The sequence below is a fragment of the Acartia tonsa genome, chromosome 2 (assembly GCF_053477335.1).
Source record: "Acartia tonsa isolate MP-2025a chromosome 2, ASM5347733v1, whole genome shotgun sequence".
Taxonomy (NCBI): Eukaryota; Metazoa; Arthropoda; class Copepoda; order Calanoida; family Acartiidae; genus Acartia; species Acartia tonsa.
In genome coordinates this window covers 14,623,188-14,647,717 of record NC_137261.1, presented here as the reverse complement: position 1 = coordinate 14,647,717, position 24,530 = coordinate 14,623,188, and the positions used below count along the sequence as shown (strand labels likewise).

General features: G+C 30.8%; 1 protein-coding gene across 1 annotated transcript in view; it reads right to left on the bottom strand.

Moving 5' to 3' along the window:
- LOC145305374 (neuroligin-4, X-linked-like) overlaps positions 1–21,028 on the bottom strand; it is a 153,207-nt gene extending 132,179 nt beyond the window's left edge. The window contains exons 1-3 of the mRNA XM_080146995.1: positions 20,970–21,028; positions 17,879–17,992; positions 8,339–8,425 (exon numbers count right to left, since the gene is read on the bottom strand). The gene's annotated coding sequence lies outside the window, so the exon portion shown is untranslated. The remainder of the gene's footprint in view (positions 1–8,338; positions 8,426–17,878; positions 17,993–20,969) is intronic.
- Positions 21,029–24,530: the final 3,502 nt, after the last annotated feature.

Here is a 24,530-nt window from a genome sequence, read left to right as displayed (position 1 = left end):
CTTCAGACAAAAAAACTTTATATAATATATAAAAGTATGTTAGTATAAGATTATAATCCTTAAATTGATATTATTTTTTAATATATCACAAATTATATCATTTAACATAGAATCGCTGATCTGTTAAGTATACCATTTTTTTGAAAGAAGGTCATTTTTTCCGTTATACCTTAAAGTTAGGATATAGTCAAATGCTCTTATTATGTCAAAGTGTCCTTAATAATAATCAAATGTTAATAATTTAGAACAGTTTGACTTTATAAGAGCATTTGATTACAACCTAAAACCCAACTTTACAGAATTATGCGAAAAAATAACGCTTTTTAGTTTTAACTTTTTGTTGTAGAATTATTACTGTCCACGAAAAGCGGCACTTTAATTAAGAATGTAATTGTTTGGGGATGATTAATGCTTACAAAAGATTTAAATTAAGCTATTTCAATTTCACAAGAAAAAAAGAAGTTACATAAATTAAATTCTTATAGTCTTAAAAAGTATGCCGAATTATTGTTTAACCTGAACCCAAATTGACACTGATTTTCATTGATTTAGTCGACACGATAACTTTTAATACAAGTTCTAAAGGCTGACATATATTTGTATAAAGATCTAATTTTGTTAACAACATTCATACTTTTATAAAAAAAAAAAAAACAGTAATCAGTCAAAACAAAATTGTAATTATTTTTTTTTTTTGGCAAAACTCCTTAAAAACAGGATACTGTTTTAGGACATACTTACATTTTTAGCACTTGATTATACAGATACTTCGCCTATAACGTTATGCCTTGATGTAATAGGAATCATTATTCCAAAAATAAATGAATAGGATAACTATAACACATAAAAAAGTGTTGTTGAAATTGATATTACAAATCTAAAATGTATAACTTAATGAAAAGAGCTAACCGTTACGGATGGACGCATGGACCAACCCAAATTAAAGAAACGCTTTTAATAAACATAGAAATGCTTCGATTTTAAAAACATCAACTTTTTTTGCCGGAAATACCAATTGCCCTAGATCACTTGAAAGTCGTTTTTCTTTGAAAATATTTATTTGTAAAGTAGCTGGGATATTGTTAAAGATACAATTTATTTAAATTCAAGTGTGTGTGTCTGTCTAGTCTTTTAATTAAATTTGCTATTAGATAAACTATATACTATGGATGTTAGAGGCTTTTATTTACAATTACTGCAGGCCTTTAGGGATTAGAATATATAATAGTATGTGTATGTGTGTGTGTGTAAGAACCCTACTTAAATAGAAGCAGAATTAAGGGATTTTAAGGGAGAAATGACAATGGCCGAAATATTGATGTACACACCCAATGATGATATACAAAATCATCTGTAGATTAAAATTAGTGGTTGATTCTTTGAACACTCAATTTATTGAATCAAACAATCAAAATTCACTTATGTCTCAAAAGTTGCTAAGCCAACGAATAAGAAAACGTTATTATTATAAAACTTTGGGGACTAGTGTAAAAAACAGCAAAATGCCCTCTGCCGCCTTTATATCATCCCAAAAGTTTTACTATCCCCAATTTAGATGTGTTTCCCCTACAAAAAAAAACTTAGACGTCCTTGAACGTTTAGCATGAGCCTATAGCACTTTCACGTCCGGCAAATTTACTGTAGATTTATTTTTACCTAAATAGTTTAATGTTTTTTCATGTCATAAATACATCCAATAAAAATTTATATCAATTGTCCATTGTCCTATCCCACCACCACTTCAATTATGTAGATTTAAAGTTTTACATTCTGGTTTTTCAATGTCATACAGCAGTTAAATAAAATTTCCCCTAAACTACTACCATAAAATAGATACGAGCTTTGCTACTTTATGTGCTACTAGCAGCTTCACCCATAGCATCTATGGGCTATGCCCGCACCAGGAGGTAATGAAATTCGTTTTATCAGTTTCTCTGTAGGTAATTAAGTTACTTTTTTAAAAATGTTTATGAACAACATACAAAAAATAATAATACAAAAAACAAGATTTAATGAATTTTTTGTGAACACAAATGTTTTTAAAAAAAATGTGGAAAGGTTTCTTTTTTTTTGGGAGGGGGGTAGGGTCGGGGGTGTTCCCCCCCCCCCAAAAAAAATAGCTTAAAACCACCACAGGACCATTAGGTATATACCCTGAAGAGTGAAGTATGGGTATAGCTTATACCGTGATCATAAGCTTCAGACAGACAAACGTACGGACGGACAGACATAATTCATTATAGATATTTAACTAAGTTCATCCGACTGACCGTCAAATAGTCTGGACCTGTAAGTTAAGCACTTGAATAAAGCTATTCCTTTCATGTAAGAATTGAAAAGAATTAAAAAAATAAAACAACATTTTTCTTGGTGTACAAATTTCCTTTAATGGTATCTAAAATACTAACAGCTACGACGGTAGCATCTAGGGTATCTAAGAAGCAGAAGGAGCTAGAAAAAAAATTAAGATATCAAGCTTCAGACAAAAAATCTTAATACTTTATATAATAGGATTACTTTTTTCAATAAAGACCTAATTAAGTATAAAGTGTTATAGTTATACTTTTCTATTTTGCTCCACATCTATGTGATTTTGTTGTTTTTATTATTGCTGTAAAATGTAGAATAAACTGTTACTTGAATAGCTGGTTCAATTTATACAAGGAAAATAAGTAATTTTTTCCTCTCTGAACAAAATAGCCTAATACCTGCCTGGTGTTACAATACAAATCTTCCCTAGAGAGTAAAGAGCCACAAGGACTTTTGGACTTTTTGGTATTATTTTCTATGCTTGGAAAATAGTTTTAGTATTTGATAAGAGCATTTTAAGCTATGTTATAACACCAACATTTTTAAAAAATATACAAAGTTTTATTACTACTGTTTTTGTTTTCATTTGCAAAAAAATATTATCATTTATGATTTTTAACAACGTAGTTCCCAATCTCATGAATCAAAAAATAAATATGTCTCTTTAAGTCTGAGGAGAAAATAGGAAGAGGAGAAAAGTAAATAATTATCAAATAATATGATTCCCTCAAACTACCATCATCTACATATATACATGAAAGCAAATAACGTTTTCTTAATCATTGGCTTAACAAAATTGGGGACAATAGTGAATTTTTATTGGTTGGTTAATTAAATTAAATGTTTTAACCACTAATTCTAATCTACAGAATGGGTAATTTTGTGTATCATCTTAAGGAATGTAAATCAATTTATCGGCCAATGTCTTATCCCTTTAGATCACTGATAAAAGATTAATATGACTCTTTAAGTCTGATAGTGGAGGATCATTCTAGCAAAATTGATAAAATATGCAACAAGGAAAATTATATTCCAAAGAAAGGAATAAAGATCCTGTAAAAAAAACAATTACATCAAATAATAGTTTTATAAAGAATGATTTCAATTATTTATTTATCATTTATATGGCGTTAGGTAAAAATGGCTGTTCGTGACATAACATCCAAAATGTTGATATATTTGATATGACCAGAGCATGGATCTAAAGGGATAAGATAAAGGTGACAAACAAAATTACTCTTTCTGTAGATTAAAATCATTGGTTGAAACGTTTCAGCACCAACCAATTAGAGTCTCCAAAGTTGCTTAGCCAACGAATAAGATAACGTTATTTTAATACTTTGGGGACTAGTTTAATAAACAGCCCATTGTCCCCTCTCTCTCTAAATAAAGATCCTGTAAAAACAAGGACAATTATATCAAATAGTAGTTTTATAAAGAAATTCAATGGCAATGATTTTTTTCGAATTTAAAGGATACTGTTTATTAAGGGCATACATATCTTTTTAGGACTTGATTATAGAGATGCCACGCTTATAACATTGTACCTTGTTGCAATAGGAATCAGTATTCCATAAATTACATGAATAGGATAAATATATCACATAAAAGCATATTAAAAGAGGTTATAAATCAGCATGTTTTAAATTGACGTACAGACTTTCTGGTAACGATTATAGAGTTGCTACACTTTCTAAATCGAACTTAAAATTATAGAAATCATCAAGCAAAGTTTGAAATCGACAGGACAATTATAATATGTCTAAATTAACGAAAAGAGCGAAGCATTACAGACATATGTACGGACGGACCGACCCTAATTATAGAAAAGATTCGCTTTTGAAAATATCCTCGTCTAAGGGTTATTTATCAAATATGTGTATAAGATAATGGTATTTAATATCCTATAAATGTGCATCATATTTTAAATATTCAGGGAATTCAAAGGAAGATAGATCAAGGCTGTCTTAAATTCATTTATCTATCCTTAAATTATATAAAAGTATGTCTGTCTGATAATCTAAAAGAAAACGTCCATAGGAAAAAATATTTCCCCATATACAATAACGTTTTCTTATTCGTTAGCTCAAATACTTTGGGGATTTTAATTAAATTTTAATTGGTTGGTTTATTAAATTGAGTGTCAAAACATTTCAACCACTAATTGTAATTTGTGAATCATCATTGGGAATATACATTATTTTATCAGCCATTGTCTTATCCCTTTGGATCCTTTGAGTTATTACAGAATGGATATTATGACAGGGAAAAATTGTCGTCAATTTAGGTTGCTACGTTGACTTCACGTATTGGTCATTTCCTTCATCAAGTAGCATGAAAGGAGAGGGGATAAAAGTAATGGATAGAGAGGATCATTATTTTAGCCAGCTGCAACTTTCACTTTCTTAGAGTACAAGATAATCTGGTGTAGAATCCATTAATTAAAAGTCTGATCGTTTTACATTTTAATGAAATTCAACTACAAATGTACAAATATTTATAATGTGAAGGTAGAAAAAAAAATTATTTAACAGATTGAATTGAAAATAGTTGTGTGGAAATTAGAGTAAAACAATAAAAGGGGGAGGGGGTTATATATCTGATCCCAACCCGAGGACCCTGTGCCGACTTTCAATTGGGTCTTAAACCAATAGCGACGGGAATATTAAGACAGCCAAATCGCCACAAAACAGCAGAAAGCAATTTGCTAGCAGACAAAAAATTCCCCAACAGGGGGAATCCAAATATTTGTCTGATTATACATCTATATTTATATATTTATTTTGTGAAATATAATTTGATTATATAACAGATTCAAAACTCTTGTGAAATGATTTTCTAAAGTCAACAATGTTTACTTTACTCTCAAACAACAGAGAGGGAGGGGACATTGGGCTGTTTATTACACTAGTCCCCAAAATCTTGTAACAACGTTTTCTTATTCGTTCGCTTAATGACCTTGGGAACTTTTATTGAATTTTGTTTGATGGATTTATTTAGTTGAGTATTCAAACGTTTCAACCATTAATTGTAATCTGAAGAAGGGATAATTTTGTGTATCAACAATGGGGATATAAATCAATTTATCTGCCATTGTCTTATCCCTTTAGATTTCTGCTCAACCCAAGTTACAGGGATAGGGGTGTAGAAGATATACATATTAATCTTTCATATTCTTTACCCCTCATAAGATTCTTTTGACATGGATCTAAAGGGATAAGACACTGGACGATAAATTGATGTACATCCTCAATGATGATACACAAAAAAAACTCTTTCAGTAAAATAAAATTAGTGGTTGAAACGTTTCGACACTCAACTAAATGGTCCAGCCAATCAAAATTCATTAAAAGTCCCAGAGGTATGTAACCCAACGAATACGAAAACGTTATAATTGTACTTTTAGCTAGAGATTGGATTATATCTAATTTTCCTTTGTCAGCCGCATGTTAACTATAAATAGACTATAAATGTATAATTCTACAAAACTAAATTGTAGGTTAATGTGTTGCCAAACTTCTTAAAAAAAGGATACTTACATGTTTAGGACTTGATTATAGAATGTTTTGCTTTGTTGTATTTTGTTGTCCTATGAATCAGTATTACAAAAATCAGATGAATAGGATAAAAGGTTAAAATCAATTCCTGATTTAACGATAAGAGCTATCCGTTATGGACGAACGGAATCAGCAAATATAATTTTTAAAAATGTTTGCAAGGTCACTAGTATACAAGAAAATAGACTTAAAGACTAAAATTGTCACAAACATTATAAATAATTGAACTAGCTAGTAATAATTAAAGAAAATTTAAATCTAAAATCACTATTTGAATCCTATTTTGTTGAACATATGTTTATATAGAGATCAAGGATTCTACTTGGAAATTCAATTTGAGGCAAATTCAGCAGATTCTGGAAATGAATCAATGATAGCAACAAAGTCACATAGCGTCAATAGAAGCAAAGATGCATTAAAACAAATGGAAGAAAATATACAAAAAGTACATAATAATTTTTTTAAAGTAAATATTAATTTAAATTAGTAATTATAGTTGTGTAATTCAGTCAGTCTGTGAGGGGGAGTGAGCCAATTATAGATATTCTAGACACCTTTCCGCGGATATTAAAATAAAAAATTAAAGGAGTCGGATACAAAACCAAGTTTTATGGTTTTTATCTAAATATTTGTGGGAAATTGTTTGTAATACGATGCTATACATGATTTTTCAGTATGGCTGAAAACAAGTTCTAATCCAGCAGATAATAATCGGTTTTGAAGCCATCTGGAAAATATTATCTATAGCTAATTCTTCTGTGATGCAAAAAAAGAAATAAGTTCAGAAACCGCATATGTTAAAATCTGTTGAAATCTTTTCTAGATACTGATTCATTAGGGTTTACCAAGGATAAGAGGATGAACAAATTGGGATAAAAAAATTTTCTAGCCCCTATAAGGGTGGGTGGTTTAACACTGAGATTCATGATGTTTTACCAGGGGTAAGAGGATAGGTAAATTGGAATAAAAACTATAAAATTTCAATTGAAATAAACCAAAGCTAATTATAAATTTATGTTTATGATATTCATAATTTTATTTACAATTTCTTTTCTTGCCTTTTTTTGGCTAGAATAAATTGGTTCTTGTCCCTATAAAGAAGAGGGTGGTTTAACTCTTTGGCTAAATAGCTCTAGTCCAACCTAAATTATACATAAAAAAAAGTAATATGAGGGAAACCGTCATACAATACATTATATGTAAAAGTTAAATAAATTTGAATTTATCAGACAAAACTAGTTTTCTTTAAGTTTTCTTATGCATTTTAATACAAAGAAATCAATAGAGATAATCTAGAGACATACTCTCTAATTCAGCCAATAGGAGAACAGTAAAGGTACTTTCCACACATTTCATTGGTTGAACTTGTGTACATATTTTGGTATTTAAGGGCATTTTTTCTTCGTATAATTAGTTCGCTTTAAAAAAAAGCATTTCTGAAGCTTTTCTGTAAAATATTTATTTCATTGTATAGTGTAACATAGGAAAAGTTAGCTATGAATAGTTGAATTACGTAGGATAAAGTAAGCTTTCTAGAAAATATATCCTCGAAAAATTTCGTCTCTTGCAAAAAATAAATAAAGGTGTTCGTCTGTTATGAAATCCTTTTATAAGTTTGACGAAGAACACAGTAATAGTGTCTGACTGATTATGACGTAACAAAAAAAATTAGCCACTATTACTGTGTTCTTTGACGAATTTTGGGTTCAGATGGACCATCTATATGTATTATGTCTATTGACAAATCAAACGAACATACATACAAAAATAAATCTACACACACACACAATGATTTAAAAGTTATGCATCAAAATAAATATTTGCATGTCTGAACACATTCTAGTGTTTTGTTTGGTGTATCTTTCTATCTATCTATCCAACAATTTAAATATCAATCCATATATCTATCTATCTATCCAACAATTTAAATATCCATCCATCTATCTATATCTATCTATATTTAAATATTTAGAAAAGCAGTCAATTTGAAATTATCATGTAGGCCTACTTATAAAAATAACTATCCTATCTATCTATATACCTGGAAAAAGTCTGGTGACAGGCAGGTCCGGGTGGGGGTGCCTGCAGGAACCCTGGCCAGAGTAAGTATCCTAACTTTCTTTATACCTGGTACAAATCTGTGGACAGGTAGGTCTAGGTGAAGTTGCCTGCAGGAATCCTGGTCAGTGTAATTATCCTAATTTTCTATTAAGCTGGGAAAAGTCTGGGGACAGGCAGGTCCAGGTGATGTTGCCTGCAGTACGCCTGGACAGAGTAACTATCCTAACTTTCTATATACCTGGGGAAAGTCTGAGGACAGGCAGGTCCAGGTGAGGTTGCCAAACGGCCTCCTAGACAGAGTAACTATCTTAAATTTCTTTATACCTGGGAAAAGTCTGGAGACAGGCAGGTCAAGGTGAGGTTGCCTGCAGGACTCCTGGACAGAATAACTATCCTAACTTTCTTTATACCTGGGAAAAGTCTGGGGACAGGCAGGTCCAGGTGAGGTTGCTTGCAGGACTCCTGGCCAAGGTGGCAGATCTTGGGTTGGACTAAACCTAAAATTATAAAAATCATAAAAAAAAGTCTCATTAATTGTTATCAAAAATTACTAGCTTTATTAGATTTTAGGCTGTTTGTCCCTTTCTCCTCCACCCTAGTTTTTTTAAAATATCAATTCAGACAGATTTTTAAAAAGATGTTTTCTATTAAGTTTTTTTTGTTTGTCACTGAAAACTTTTATTCATTTTATTATAATATAGCTCACTATTTTAAAAATTAAAAAGTATTAGCTCTGTTTTTATGAATATTGATATTCCTGTTTATATTACTTTCCCATATCTGCATGGCCTTGATATGATAATTGAGACCTACACACAAAATAATAATAATAGCCATAGTCAAAATAAACAAATGTAATAGAACTAATTATATTGGATGGACACTACAGACAATATAATACTCCTAGTCAAAATATCAACAACAAAAAACATTAGCTAAAGGCATAAAATAATAACTATCAGAAAGAGAGAGGGAACAATGGGCTGTTTATTACACTAGTCATAAAAAATTTATAATAACGTTTTCTTATTCCATGGTTTACCAACTTTGGGGACTTTTAATGAATTTTGATTGGTTGCTTTATAAAGTTGTGTGTACAAACGTTTCAACTATTATTTGTAATCAACACAAGGGGTATTTTGTATCATCGTTGGGGGTGTACATTGTACATCAATTTATCATTGTCTTATCCCTTTAGATCCATAGTTTTAACCATAATACAAAAAATATAATAAACCCTTTCATTGAATGTTAATTTTCAAAAATTAATTGCATCAGGTTCAATATCATTTATCCATGTGTTATTAGATCCAAAGTCTCAGTTATAATAACCCCCAGTCAAAGACAATGAATAAACAGTAATATAAGGGAATGGATACCAATATTTCTGTGTTACTATTAGAAGAGTAAAATATATAAACTTTAGTCTAGAATCAAAAATATATTTATCAACCCTATTCATACATTAATAAAGAGGGTATTTTTTTAAGTTGTGTGTTAGCGTTAAGTCAAATGCGCTTATGAAGTCAAACTGTGCTTAATTCTGACCAAATGTATATATGTATATAAAAGGTAAACAGTTTGACTTAATAAGCGCATTTGACTTAACGCTAACACACAACTTTACAGTAAATACGACATAATATAACCCACTTTATTATATTTTTTTTATTATATATCTCTTACATCTCTGTGACTGGCATAATAATAAAAGCTATGCCTAGTAGCTGAACCAGGGATCTAAAGGGATAATACAATGGTCGATAAATTGATTTACATCCCCAATGATGATACACTAACTTCCTTCTTCTGTAGATTGCAATTAGTGGTTGATACATTTTGACAATCAACTTAATAAACCAACCAATCAAAATTCAAAAATACCCTAAACTTGTTAAACCAACGAATAAGAAAATGTTATTATGAGACATTTTGGACTAGTGTAATAAACAGCCCAATGTCCTCTCCCTTCCTGGCACAGAACCAAAGATACAGGAATAGGTGAATAAAAGATAAATAACACTTTACTAACATTTTCTTTGAATATTTTTAGTTGCACAATGTAGGGTAGTGCGGGGTAATTCCGGTCAAGTTTTTGCTTCAACTTAAAAAAAACATACTTCCCAAAAACTGTTTCCGGTTTTTAAGAGTGCAAATGAACGATATGGCAATAACGAAGAAGCCTGTCTTGGTCCCATTAAAGTCTCGCAACTAGAAGTCGGTCAAAAATCGGTTTAAAGGGCGGCGGTTGGCCTATACCGGAATAACCCCACCGGTGGGGCTATTTCGGTCAGTTGACTTTGGGGGGGTGGAACACCCCCTTAAAATATTTTTTTTAACATTTTAAACTATGAGTAGAAAGCTGAGGTCATTAGCTTTCTAACAGTACTAGTCGCATGCAGATCAGACAATTTTTTGACAACATTTTCCCCATTTTAAAAAAGTCGGTAAAATCGCAAAAAAAACATCAATTTTTTTCATGCAAACTTTTTTTTAAAAATCATACTTTTTATTATATGATAAGGTTTTTTTAAGCTTTATACATAAATTAGAGGCAATTTCTGATTCGCAGGTCTTGGAATTTCTTGAAAAAAGTGATTTTTTCCCAAAAAAATTTTAATTTTAAAAATCCTGCCAGTTTTGACAGCAGTTTTTGATACATTTTTTCTTGTCTCAAATTGGCTAGGATTGACCTACAAGGGTGGTTAAGGTGTCTAAAGATGCAAAATTACATGCCTGACAATTAACTCGAAATGATATGGGGTCTAACTCTAATATTTCAACACATTTTATGCAACAGGAATTTTGAAAATGCAAAATCTTGAATATGTACTCTAAATCTTGGAGATAGAACCCATATCCTGGGGAGTTTTTGTTAGGACATGCAAAGAGCTTTCTATGGACACCTTAAACACCTTTTCAGCTTAATCCTAGCCGATTTGATATAAAAAATCCAAACCGCGCAAAAATCACGAACACCCTCTTATACAAAAAAAGATGCAAGGGTTTCATATGGAATTTTAAATCTTCTAGCGGTCTTTCTAATAGACATACCCCTTCTTACATGAGCTAATGCAGCTGATACATCTTCAGGCAAATATTTAAGGCGTTCCTTTGGGTGATATACTCTTCCCATTACTATAAAAATGTGTCTGAAAAATTTTTAATGTCTTTACAAATTGAAAACCTTAGGCAACAAAACATGACATAATACAAGCAGTAAAATGACTAGTAATGTACATCACACAACATTAGGGTATTATACAGTTATAAATACAGTAATAAAAAAAAGTAAAAAAAGTGACCAGAATAGACCATTTTTTTTAGACGAAAAAAAAATTATGAAAAAATCAAGTTAGAACAACGCCTCCAATTGCAAACGATAAATGAATGCCATATCTTTCATTTTACAAAAACCCGGGGGTCGATAGGACTTACCATTTTTTCACAATTTTAGATTGAACATGGCCTATTTTGAAATTTTTTTTTTGCTAATTTTTTGCAATTTTTTGAGGGCAAAAAAATCATAGAAGGAGTGATCTGATAAAAATTTGCTGAAGTAAGAAATGAAAGTATAGGCAATAAACTACAATTTTGCTATTCTGAAGATCTCTCGCAAACGTTTAGAACACCGGTAAAAAACGGTTTTAAAAAAGTTGGTCGTTTGACCGGAATTGACCCGATGACCGCATTAACCCCGCACTACCCTAAAATTTTGAAATTTCAGTTTTTCTCTCATAAAAATTATAAATCATATTTTTTTAAATTTTATTTGTTAAAGACAGTTTCAGCATGATTCTGTATATATCATTCAGAAAAAATTAAGAAATAAATCTCGTTTATTCCCTGTGTATCTGTAAGGGACAGACATTTTAATATAGTCAACCAATATAGGTTATATAGATTAGAGAGGGGATCTTCACAAAAATGTAATAATGTTTATTGTATATATTACAGGGTGTTTTATATTACATATTGTAGAACTTATTATTTTAACCAAGATATTCTTGATAATGTTATAAAGTTTGTTTTCTAAATTTGGCTTTGTTGTTATGCTGACACGGAATAATTTATGTATGACGTCATAAATTACGTCTAAAATGGAAGGATGAGAGTAGAAGTCGTAAAGGAAACCCCTAAAAAAGAGATAGATATAGACGTATTCTTATGACGTCACACATGACACTTGCGTATCTCCAATTTGAACCTTTTTTTAAAAACTTTTATTGTGTGAAAAGACAAACGAAATATTAAAGATAAAAATAGCCAGAATTTTTTCAGCACCTTGTTATATCACAATAAGGAAGACATGCCATATTTATCAGGAATTAAATGGATAAGACAATGATGTGCATCCCCAATAATACACACAAAATTACCCCTTCTGTATATTTCTATTTATGATAAAAGATTTGAACACTCCACTTAATTAACCAACCAATCAAAATTCAATAAAAGTCCCCAAAGTTGTTTAGTCATCGAAAAGAAAACAACATTAGAAAAATTTCGGGACTAGTGTAATAAACAGCCTAATGTCCCCTCCCTCCCTGCATATTTATTTATACAGAATATCATAGGTTATTTTTCTATATTAATATTATCTAATAAACAACATTGGGGGATTTTTTGTTCTTTTTGGCTTACTTTCATTTTATTATTATGCTAGTTTTCACTTTTATTGACATCAGTAAAAATGTTTTGTTATTTTTTTGGCTGTCTGTTCATGTATATCAATTAATCTTTTATATATTTGACAACTTGTTTGTGCATGAGAAATATAAGAAAAGAAAAGCAAAGAAAATTTTTAAAGGAATCTTGTGCTAAGTAAATATAAGAAAATAAAAGTATATATATTAATTGTACATATATAATATTACATGAAAATCATGTGGAAAAAAACTAAAATCATTTTCGATATTATTACATTCATTTCATCCTGAGCTATACCAAAATATCCATTATTTTGCCAGATGAGGTTTAAAAGCCTCAATTCCTTTTTTTTTAAGTATTTTAATTTGGTACAGGATATATAAGGGTACCATATATATAGTTAGAATCTAGGCTTGGCAGCTGCGAGTCTGCTGCGTGTAAGCCGATGTAAAATCGTCATTTTATAACTTTAAATTTCAGCTGGATGTTTAAACCTCTTCGGAATTTGAGGCTCATGCGCGGCTGAGGTGCAGCTGCTTAGCCCTGGTTATACCTCATTTTAAAGACCATAAATCTAAATTAAGGAGGGTGGGGTGGGAGGTTTTCGTTCTTTCATGGCTAAAAATGTGTTTATGTTTGTTATTCATTTAATAATTGCATATTTATAACATAATGTTAGATTAATTTGTTTACGTATGGCCCTATAATATATTTATATTATTCTCACCCCCCAAAAAACAAACAAAAAGTATATCCATATTCATATGGTTGTCATGTAGTATTGTCAAACTTATAATGGCTGTATGCATATATACATACAGGTACAACTTCTTATTTATAGTATCCAAGCTTCTTTATATGTTGATTCGTGGCTGAATAAAGAAAATTTGGGCATACCCTTCCGTGACAACGCCTCCTTAGGGGCGTTTCGTCGTATTTTCACAGTAGATTTTCTCCTATTTCTAGCCTTTGTGGGGGGCTCTAACCCCATGGGGGCAATTACCTAACATAACATAATCTGAAATAACCTATCAAAAGCTACTGTGAAAATACGACGACACGCCCCTTAAGAGGCGTTCCTACGAAAGGGACCATACCCGGAAAATCAAATCAAATTAAACAAGACTTTTTGTTTAGGGTTGGGCCAGATATCCGGCCATTTTCAATATCTGCACGGATACTAGATATTTAAAATATCTGGCCGTATACTGGATATTGAAACTATTTGGCCGGATACTGGATATTGAAACTATCTGGCCAGATATCTGGCAATATATTCTTTTATATTATATAACAAAAATGCAAACATACAGTCACAAGCATTATTTCTTAAATTCTTGGTAACAATACATTAAAATTACAGATTGACAAACATACGACCAAAAAATTAAGGCAAAATTTGTAAAAGGACCAGGGAAATCTTCAGCAAAAAAAGGACCAAGGAAATGTTCTGCAAAAAAAGGACCAAGGAAATGTTCTGCAAAAAAAAAGGACCAAGGAAATGTTCTGCAAAAAAAGGACCAAAGAAATGTTCTGCAAAAAAAAGGACCAAGGAAATGTTCTGCAAAAAAAGGACCAAGGAAATGTTCTGCAAAAAAAAAAGGACCAAGAAAATGTTCTGCAAAAAAAATGGAGGGGATTTTTTGTTTTTTGGGAGGTTGGAGGTGTCCAAACCCCCAAGAAAATAGCCTAAAACCATTGGGACTGGTTTGATAATCAGTCCATTGTCCCCCCCCCCCTCTCTCTCTCTAATATAAACCTATCTATATGTCAACATAATTAAAAATAAACAGAATATTACAGCCAAGGAAAGTTTAAAATACAACAATTCCAGCATGCTTAATTGACCAACGCAGTATGATTTTTGTAATTAATGATATTCAATATCGCTTGAATTACTACAGAAAAGCGCATTAAAACAGCATTTAAATGCTAAAAAAATATATTTTACAGTATCTATATACTTGATTAATGTAAAGCTAATTATGGTACTAATGTATTAGAATCAATATTACATGAGTATGTGTTTGTCTTTTACATGATTCAGGGGTAAATATATCTGTAATATGAAGATAATTATGGTATTATTGTATTGGAATCAATATTATATCATTCAGGGGTAAATATATCTGTAATATAAAGCTAATATTCAGGTTTAAATATATCAGTAATATGAAGATAATTATGTTACTATTGTATTGGAATCAATATTATATTATTCAGGGGTAAATATATCTGTAATATATAGCTAATTTTGGTACTAATGTATTGGAAACAATATTACATGAGTATGTGTTTGTCTTTCACATTATTTAGGGGTAAATATATCTGTAATATAAAGATAATTATGGTACTAATGTATTGGAAACAATATTACATGAGTATATGTTTGTCTTTCGTATTATTCAGTGGTAAATATATCAGTAATATAAAGATAATTATGGTACTAATGTATTGGAATTGTAGATTTTTATGTTAAGTAATGTCATTGACTATGTTTTCAGTGGGAATACAGCAGTATTCTTCAACTTACTATCCCTTTTCCTTGACAAGAAGATAATGTCTTAATAACTGAATAATAATTAATAGTTTCTGTAGTTGATATTGTCTTATTCATAGTTTAAACATATGCTCATATTGTATTCATTAAAAATCTAAACCTATAATATCTAAAAAAAAAAAAACAATGCAGATCTCAAATACAAGTTTTATATACATTCTCTTTTAACCATATTGTTATCCATTTATCCGAGAGACAGAGAGAGAGATAATGTCTTGATATCCAAATAATTAGATAAGTATTTCTCTATGTAAATACATAAATATATTATTAGCTTTTTTATGAAACGTATATATGTAGCTTCTCTAGGGTAATTTTCATCAGTGGTAAATCAGTCTCTTCCCTTACAAACCTTCTACCTGGACCAGTAGGAAACTTCTTTCAGTTATCTCAATAAACAGTTAGAAATTGAATGAATTCATGACCATTAGGGGGCTTGGTGGTGCTTCTGTTCTAGACCTTTCTTTCCATCTTGAAACATACTCCAAAATGTTCCAATTGTGGTATAAAGTGACATTCGCCCAATAGACCACCAACCCTTTGATTGGATGACCTTTGTCTTAAAATGCCTATCTGTTTTGCCTATTTTGTGTCTCAAAACAGGCACCCCTGCAAACTATTTATGTCGCGATCTAAACATACATAAGTCTATTAATCTGTAATAATATTGAAATGTTACTTACTTATTGAAATATAGTACTAAGAATTTAAGAAATAATGATAGTGACTGTTTGTTAACAGTCATTATAATGCCGGATATCCGGCAAGATAGTTTCAATATCCAGTATCTGGATGGATATAAAAAATGGACAGATGTCCAGCCCAACCCTAATCAAAAGGTATTGTTTAACTTCATTTGATTTTCAGGGTATAGTCCCTTTCGTGGCAACACCCTTTAAGGGGCATTTCGTTGTATTTTTTCAGTAGCTTTTCCCCTATTTCTATCACCTAACGCAACTTAACCTAACCTTACATAACCTATCAAAAGCTACTGTAAAAAAAAGCTGAAAGAGGTGTTGTCACAAAAGGGACTGTACCCGATTTTCCTTTATTCCATATGTATCTAATAAATGTATAAGAAGTTATAAATGAATAAACAGTGTATAATGTCATGTTACTTAGCTTTAATTAATATTCAACATATTTTATCTTAGTTTTTTTTATACATTTGCTTTCAGAGGTCATAAGATATTTATAATAACATACTTAGATGGTTAGATAAATAGGAAGAGAGATCTCTAGAAATTACAGGGATCTAAAGGGATAATACGCAAAATTACCCTTTCTTTGTATTACAATTAGTTGTTGAAACGTTTGGATACTCAACTTAATGATCCACCAAATCAAAATTCAATTAAAGTCCCCAAAGTTGTTGAGCCAACGAATAAGAAAACGTTATTATAAAATTTTGGGGACTAGTGTAATAAAAAGCCCAATTCCCCAACCACCCTGAGAAAAATAATCATATAGACAGACAGATAGATAAAAAAGTATGTACAAAATTAGATATACAGAATATGAATCTAGGGATCTAAAGGGATTAGACAATGGCCGGTAAATTGATATACATCTCCAATTATGACAAACAACACTACCCCTTCGGTATATAACAATTGGAATAAACAAAAATTGATGTACAGAATATAAATCTGTATAAACAGAAAGTAAATGCTGAGAAAGTAATAAATATATCCTTATAAAAAAGTAATAGGATTTATGTATGTCTGTCTCTGTGTACCAAACCGATATGGTTCTCTTTTACATGGTAGCTTCTCATAGGTCTTAGGAAGGTTTATAACTATTTTGAGAGAGGGTACCACCACCCTCTCAAGTGAGATCGCCCTTAGAAAGAAATGTGCCTCCCAAAATAATTTTATTTTTATTTTTAAATTTATTTGTTTAAAACTACAAGTTGAAAGTTGGGGGGTAGACTTGCCCACCCTAAGGGCCCCTAGAGGCCTACAGGGGCGTTTATGCTAGTTGATAGATAAATAAACAAGCTGCATTATGCAGTTCCAAGTTTATGATAAAGTTTGTCTCTTGTTTTATGTCAATTAGCAGAACAATTGTGCTGTAAGGCAGGGAGGGAGGGGATACTGGGATGTTTATTACACTAGTCCCCAAAGTTTTATAATAAGTTTTCACTTTCGTTAACTCCATAACTTTGGGGACTTTTATTGAATTTTGTTTGGTTGGTTAAAGTTGAATGTCCAAAAGTTTCAACCAATAATTGTAATCTTCAGGAGGGGGAATTTTGTGTATCATCATTGGAAATGTTCTTCAATTTATAGGCCATTTTCTTATCCCTTTAGATTCCTGGCTGTTTGGGCATGACAAATATTATGAAAAACAATTTATAGAAGATATAAGGTGCAGTATCATATCATATAATTTTATTTATTAAAATTACACTTCCTATATTTTGGCACTAGCGGTGGTTTCTTCCCTGGACCTTTAAGCAGTTCCAATTGAAGGATAATCATATCTTTAATGCGGTGAGGGAAAAGGTTTTATGTAGACAGACAGGCATCATGTTACTTTTATAAAAGGATCAAGGAGATACGGAAAGTGTCATGTGTGATGTCATAAAAATACGTCTCAATCCATCTTTATTCGGGCTGGTTTCCTTTTCCACTTCTCCTTTCATCCTTCCTTTTTAGACGTAGTTTTATGACGCCATACAATCACTTTCCATAACTCCAAGGATCAACTGAAAATCAAAGGCGCACAATCAACTAACCTCCAGACCCCTGTGGGGGGTAAAGCATATGGAATGCCAAGAAACACATTTACTGGTTCCAGCGGATATGCGCCACCCTTCAACGATATGGTTCTTCCTTGTAGATCACCTTTCCTGAAATAATAATTTACTTTTTAAACTCGAGGAAGCTTACAGAGAGAGGAGACAATGGGCAATTTATTACACAAGCCACAAAAGTTTTATAATAACGTTTTCTTATTAGTTGGCTATACAACTCTGAGAACTTTAGTGAATTTTGTTTGGTTGATTCATGGGTAGTTTCACATAGGTCCTGAGATGGTTTTTGGCTATTATAATTTTAAAAGTTTTATAATTTAGTCTTAGGATTGTTTTAGGCTATTTTTCTGTCTTTCCCTAAAGTTTCAAACACAGAGTCGCCATATGCTAGACGCGCAGCCACAAGTTATTTTTATAACATTTTTACAGTATAAAACTGGTACCATCGTTGTTAATAGTTATTTATCTTATTGTATTATAAACACCAGCTTTCCGTGGATATTAAAATGAATAATTATAAGATGAAAACCAGTTTAGGGACCGAAGGACCGGGCCAATAAAACTGGTATGTATTTCATTACATTATTTCAATATTCGTGGAAAATTGTCGTTACTACGATGCTATACATGATTTTTAAGATTAATGTCTAAGAACCGGATAAAATCCAGCGGATATTAATCGGCATTGAAGCTATACTGTATTATTTTTTTGTGTGTTTCTTTTACCTAAATTTAAATGAAAAACTATATTAATTTTAGAACGGTTATGAATAAAATATGAAACTCTGAATATTCTAATCATTGAAAGAAAAATATATTTCCATATTAGTTAGATAACAAGGATTCATAAAATGTTGTCCTAGGAATCAGTATTCCAAAATCAGATGAATAGGATAATTATACCATATAAAAATTGGTTGTCAAATGAACGTAGGGACTTTCTGGTAACGATTAAAGAGTTGCTATGCTTCCTAAATCGCACCTTACTTCCTGTAAAGTTTGAAATCAATAGGACAATTCTAACGTGCCTAAATTAACAAAAAGAGCTAACCGTTTATATAAACCCTAATTATAGAAAAGATTCACTTTTAGAAATATATTTCCATATTAGCTAGATAAATATATGCATAGACTTCCTGTAGATTTCTACCAATAACCCATTTCCATAACTTTGTAACATAGTCCTTTATTTTGCAGATGTGTTGCTAATCTACCCTACACCCATTTCCAAAACTTTGTAACATAGTTCTTTATTTTGCAGATGTGTTGCTAATCTACCCTACACCCATTTCCAAAACTTTGTAACATAGTCCTTTATTTTGCAGATGTGTTGCTAATCTACCCTACATCCATTTCCAAAACTTTGTAACATAGTCCTTTATTTTGCAGATGTGTTGCTAATCTACCCTACATCCATTTCCAAAACTTTGTAACATAGTCCTTTATTTTGCAGATGTGTTGCTAATCTACCCTACATCCATTTCCAAAACTTTGTAACATAGTCCTTTATTTTGCAGATGTGTTGCTAATCTACCCTACACCCATTTCCAAAACTTTGTAACATAGTCCTTTATTTTGCAGATGTGTTGCTAATCTACCCTACACCCATTTCCAAAACTTTGTAACATAGTCCTTTATTTTGCAGATGGGTTGCTTATCTACCCCGCACCCCCTCGTATCAATTAGTTTTGGACAAATTACTTTTTTGTAGAAATATATGTTTGAATTGTAGGTAAACTTTTTTTCTGGCAATATTCTTAAAATTGCTTAACAATATAGCCTTATACCCAGGGATCTAAAGGGACATGACTATGGCCGATAAATTGATATTATTCTCTTATGATGACTCACAAAATTACCCCTTATGTAGATTGAGTTTAGTGGTTAAAACGTTTAGACACTTAACTTGATGAACCAACCAATCAAATTTAAATTTAAGTCCCCAGAGTTGTTAAGCCGACGAATAAGAAAATTTACTATAAAAGTTTGATGACTAGTGTAATAAATACTAAATAGCCGAATGTCCCCTCCCTCCCTGGTAATAGTTAGTTTTTATTTCCTCTGAAATTTTATACTTTTTATATACATACTGATGCTAATTATTGATAGTGAAGTTTTAAATGATGTTTGCAAAGTACTCCACAACTTAAAAGCTTCCCTCAGAAGCTAAACCATTCAGGGATTTAAAGGGATACGACAATTGCCGATAAATGAATGTACATTGTACATACCCAATGATGATACACAAAAATACGTTTGAACACTCAACTTAATAAACCTACCAATCAAAATTCCATTAAGTCCCAAAAATTGTTAAGCCAACAAATAAGAAAACGTTATTGTACAACATATACCTTTGGGGACTAGTGTAATAAATAGCCCATTGTCCCCTCTCTCTTCGTAAAAAATGTAGTAGGAGGGTTGGATAAATTTTTTTACTTTCATATTTTGAGACTTTATCGAAATATTTTTGCATTTAATTAAATTCGTAGAATAATAAAAATAAACTAGTTCTACGATTATACAACAAATATTTTTTAGAGAAACGGAAAGTGTCATGTGTTACGTCATAAAAATACTTCTAAATCCATCTCTATTTTTAGGGATTTTTTTCCTACTTCCCACCTCATCCTTCCTTTTTAGACTTTTTTTTATGATGAGGCTAATCGGGTTATTAATAAACAATTAATTTGGTTTCTTAATTTTATTTTATCTCAATCAGGATTTATTATCAATGACGTCACACATGACACTTTCTTTATCTCCAGTATTTTTTTGATGTGACTATAAATTTATTTTAAACGTCTCATGAGGATTCATACAACAATTATACAGCAAAGCAACCCTATGTTCTTCAGGGAAGTCAGGACGTTCATTATATAAAGTAGAAAGCTTTTTTCTCTTGTTGCAAAGGATCTCGTTAACCGCTAAACCGATATGGTTCTCCTTTACAGGTTAGCTTTTTATTTATCCTAGGAAGGTTTATAGCTAAAAGGTACAACCAAGTCCGACCAGAAAATTTCGAGATCTTTAGCATTGAACAAAAAATTATACTACTTTAAGATTAATTTACCTTGTAGTTATTATCTTCGTCCTGGGAAAGGTATCTTCTAAAGATCCAACTTGGATTATCGTCTGTACAATAAACCAAGAATTAATTTATGATTCTTTTTTTATATCTAATAAAAAGCTAACGGTTAGGATTAAACAACAAAAGATTTGATTTTTGACTTTTTTACAACAATTTCTATGTGATAAAATTATCAGATTCATCTGATCTTTTATACTGATTCCATGTACAACATAGTACAGTGTTATAAGTGAAGCTTCTCTATAATCAAGCCAAAAAAAGAAAGTATGTACTTAAACAGTATCATGTATTTGAGCAATTTGGTAAAAAAATATTTACAATTTTGTTTATGCTTATGAATAAATATTCTGCTTATTCAGTTCTGACACAATATAAGTGCTTTCTTTCATTTCATAACTACGCTTTTATGGACGTTTTCATCCTTGTTTTTAAAAGATGATTTATTAAGTCTTGGTTCCTGAGTTAATAGTAGAATTGGTAACATTAACTTCAACATTTTTCTTTTTTTAATCCATTTTTTATCTGAAAATAAGAATTATTATAATTCAGAGTACAAGATAAAAGGTGCCAAGGTTTTTCGTGGATTATTTTTTGTGCGTTTGCATGTCTATTCTTAATTAATTCTTTAGATATTAGAAGATATTTTTTGTTGATTTAATTGTAATTGTGAAGTGATAAAACGTTTATCCCATCTATTGATGTTAGAGCTTTTTTTCTAGGTTGTCACCCTTGTTTGAAAGAGGATATAACTAAACTTTTAACATTTCTGTTTGATTATTTTCATTTTTGATGATATATTCAGAATTGTTAATTTTGTAAAAGCAATCAGATTATTAAATAATCTTATGTAAATATTTAGATTACAAAATCTTCCAGTTTTTTGTGGAAAATAATATTTTGATTTTTGTTTCAGTTTTTAATTCATTCTTAATAATATTTGTTAATAATAATTCACATTTTTAGATAATAATAAACAATAAAAAGGTTGCTAGGTGGATATGCAAAAAATGTTTACTTTAATTAGGTAAAAACTATAAATGTATATAAATATATTTGAGTCCTTCTATAATTGTATGTACATTATATACAACTAGCGGCTTCGCTCCTAGCCTCTAGGGGCTTTGCCCCAAGAGGTAATTAAAAAAACAAAAAAAGTACTACTGGTGCTGCCAGTAGTTTTATGGCACCAACTGCCTCATAAACAAAAAAAATAGGATAGGATTTTTTTTTGTTTTTTGGGGGGGTTGGTGCTCCAAGAAAATAGCCTAAAACCACCACAGTACCAGAAGGTATATTCCCTTAAGAGTAGAATACGATCGGTTCAGTGGTTAACGAGATCTTAAGGGACAGACGGACAGACATCATTCTACTTTGTATTATAGATATTTTTTACATAATGTTTGTAACTTAATAAGGACAATTGTATCTTAATTAGGGTGCCGATACAATGTTTCTTGACTCAATAAAAATTGAAGATAGCTTGGGCAAACTCCAAAAAAGGAGAAAATGATATTACTAATCAATCCTTAAAACAGAATCTCTAGGGAAAGAGATATCCAAGTAGAATAAAAGTAACATGAAAAAGAGAACTCGAAAATGACTAAGACTGGAGAAAATCTCATCTTTCAGCAATGCCTCATAAAGACTATAAAGACAATTTTGAAAAATAAGAGATACAAGGAAATGATGATTTCATAATAAGCGAGGCAGCAGAAAGTTTTAAAAATAATAAACCTGTAGAGTACATATATGAGCAAACTCTTTTTGTGATGTCTTACAACATATGATTTTAAAAGTTCAAACTAACTCAATCTTATCATGTTTCGAAATTTAAAACTGTCAAACGTACGTGCATTCTCTGTATAAGTGCTATGCTTCAAGTAATAAAATAGTTTCTAATTGTATTACTGTAGATATTATTGGGCTAATTAATCTTAATACTAAAGTATACTATATATTATATGATCATTTGTTATACCTTTTTTTATATTTCTTTTATTCATATTTTTATTCATTTAATTTGTTTCATATTTGTGTTTATAATTAATAGGGAACGAATGATGTTCAGGGAGGAAAGGGATATTGGGCTGTTCATTATACTCGTCCCGGTTTCATATTCGTTGGAGAAGCAACTTAATTTTAATTGGGTGTAAAGGTTTATTAAGTTGAGTGTCTTTAAACTTTTCAACCTCTAATTGTAATATACATAATAGGTAATTTAGTGTATCATCATTGGGGATGTACATTAATTTATCTATCATTGACCTATCCCTAGAACCCTGAATAGTGTTACTTTAATAGAAAAGGAGATAAAGAACTGTTAAGGGCTATTTTAAAGTCAAACTGCTATTAGTTAAGTTAAAAAATAGGCTTTCGAGGAAGAGATTAAAGTAGCATTTTGGAATTTATTACCTATTGTTAATACAAAGTAGACCAATGTCTATCTGTCTGTCTGTCAGAAGCTTAAGATCTCGGTAACCTCGGAACCGATTGGGTACTACTCTTCAGACTCTTTAGACAAAACAAATAATTGGAGTGGGGGGAGTACTGTCAATATTTACCTAAGGAAGTAAGAGGCATACAAATTGGTCTAACTTAAAAGGTAAGCATATAGTAACCTATCTAATTAGCACTTAGGGATCAGAGGATACGTGCTATAATTTTTCTAAACAAAGGGTGGTGGTATCCTTTCTTAAGATAGTTAAAACCTTCCCTGGACCTACAAGTAGCTTTACTGTAATATAGACCTATATCTGTTAAGTGGTTTTCGAGATCCTTTGCTACAAACAAAAAACACTTACTACTTAATGCTATAGAATAACATAGACATTATTTCCGTAAAGAAGAAAGTATACAAACAATAACCCTCAACAGGTAAGATTCTAGTAATCTATCTAATTAGTCATGGAACATGGATCAGTATACTCAACATTATAGTAAAATTGTTCGATACATTTGGTTATAAAAAATAAATGTAAAAAAGGTCATCCAATTAATATTATTATACATTGTAATTTATCACTTATATCAATTTCTATATTTCTTAGGGGGGTATAGTCATAAAAAAATGCGCCTCATTTTTTATGCACATTCCCCCTTCTGAAAAAAGCTTAAACGTCCCCACAAACATTGTTGACATCAATTGTTGATAATTATAGCTTGTTTTTCAGTATAGAGAAACATTTACATTACATTCTTGATTTTTTTATATTTTTTTTTCTCGAGCCCTGATAATATGCCCCACCTAACCTTGGTATATTGTTTACTAAATAAACAAATAAACAAAATGTTAGACGTAATTAGTCAGCACTTAACACCCAGACCTACAGGGAAGCCAGGGATAATGAAAAAAGGTAGCGGGTTACGTAGAATAATCCCAGTAACTTTTGATAGGGGCTAGAAATAGAAAAAAAAGGCTATTGTGAAAATAGGACGAAACTCTCAACTTCGTTTTCTTCAATGATCCCACAAAAAAAATACAGCCGCTAGTTAAAAAATGAAGATGGTTTTTTATCAAATGGTCAAAATTAAATCAATATGAAT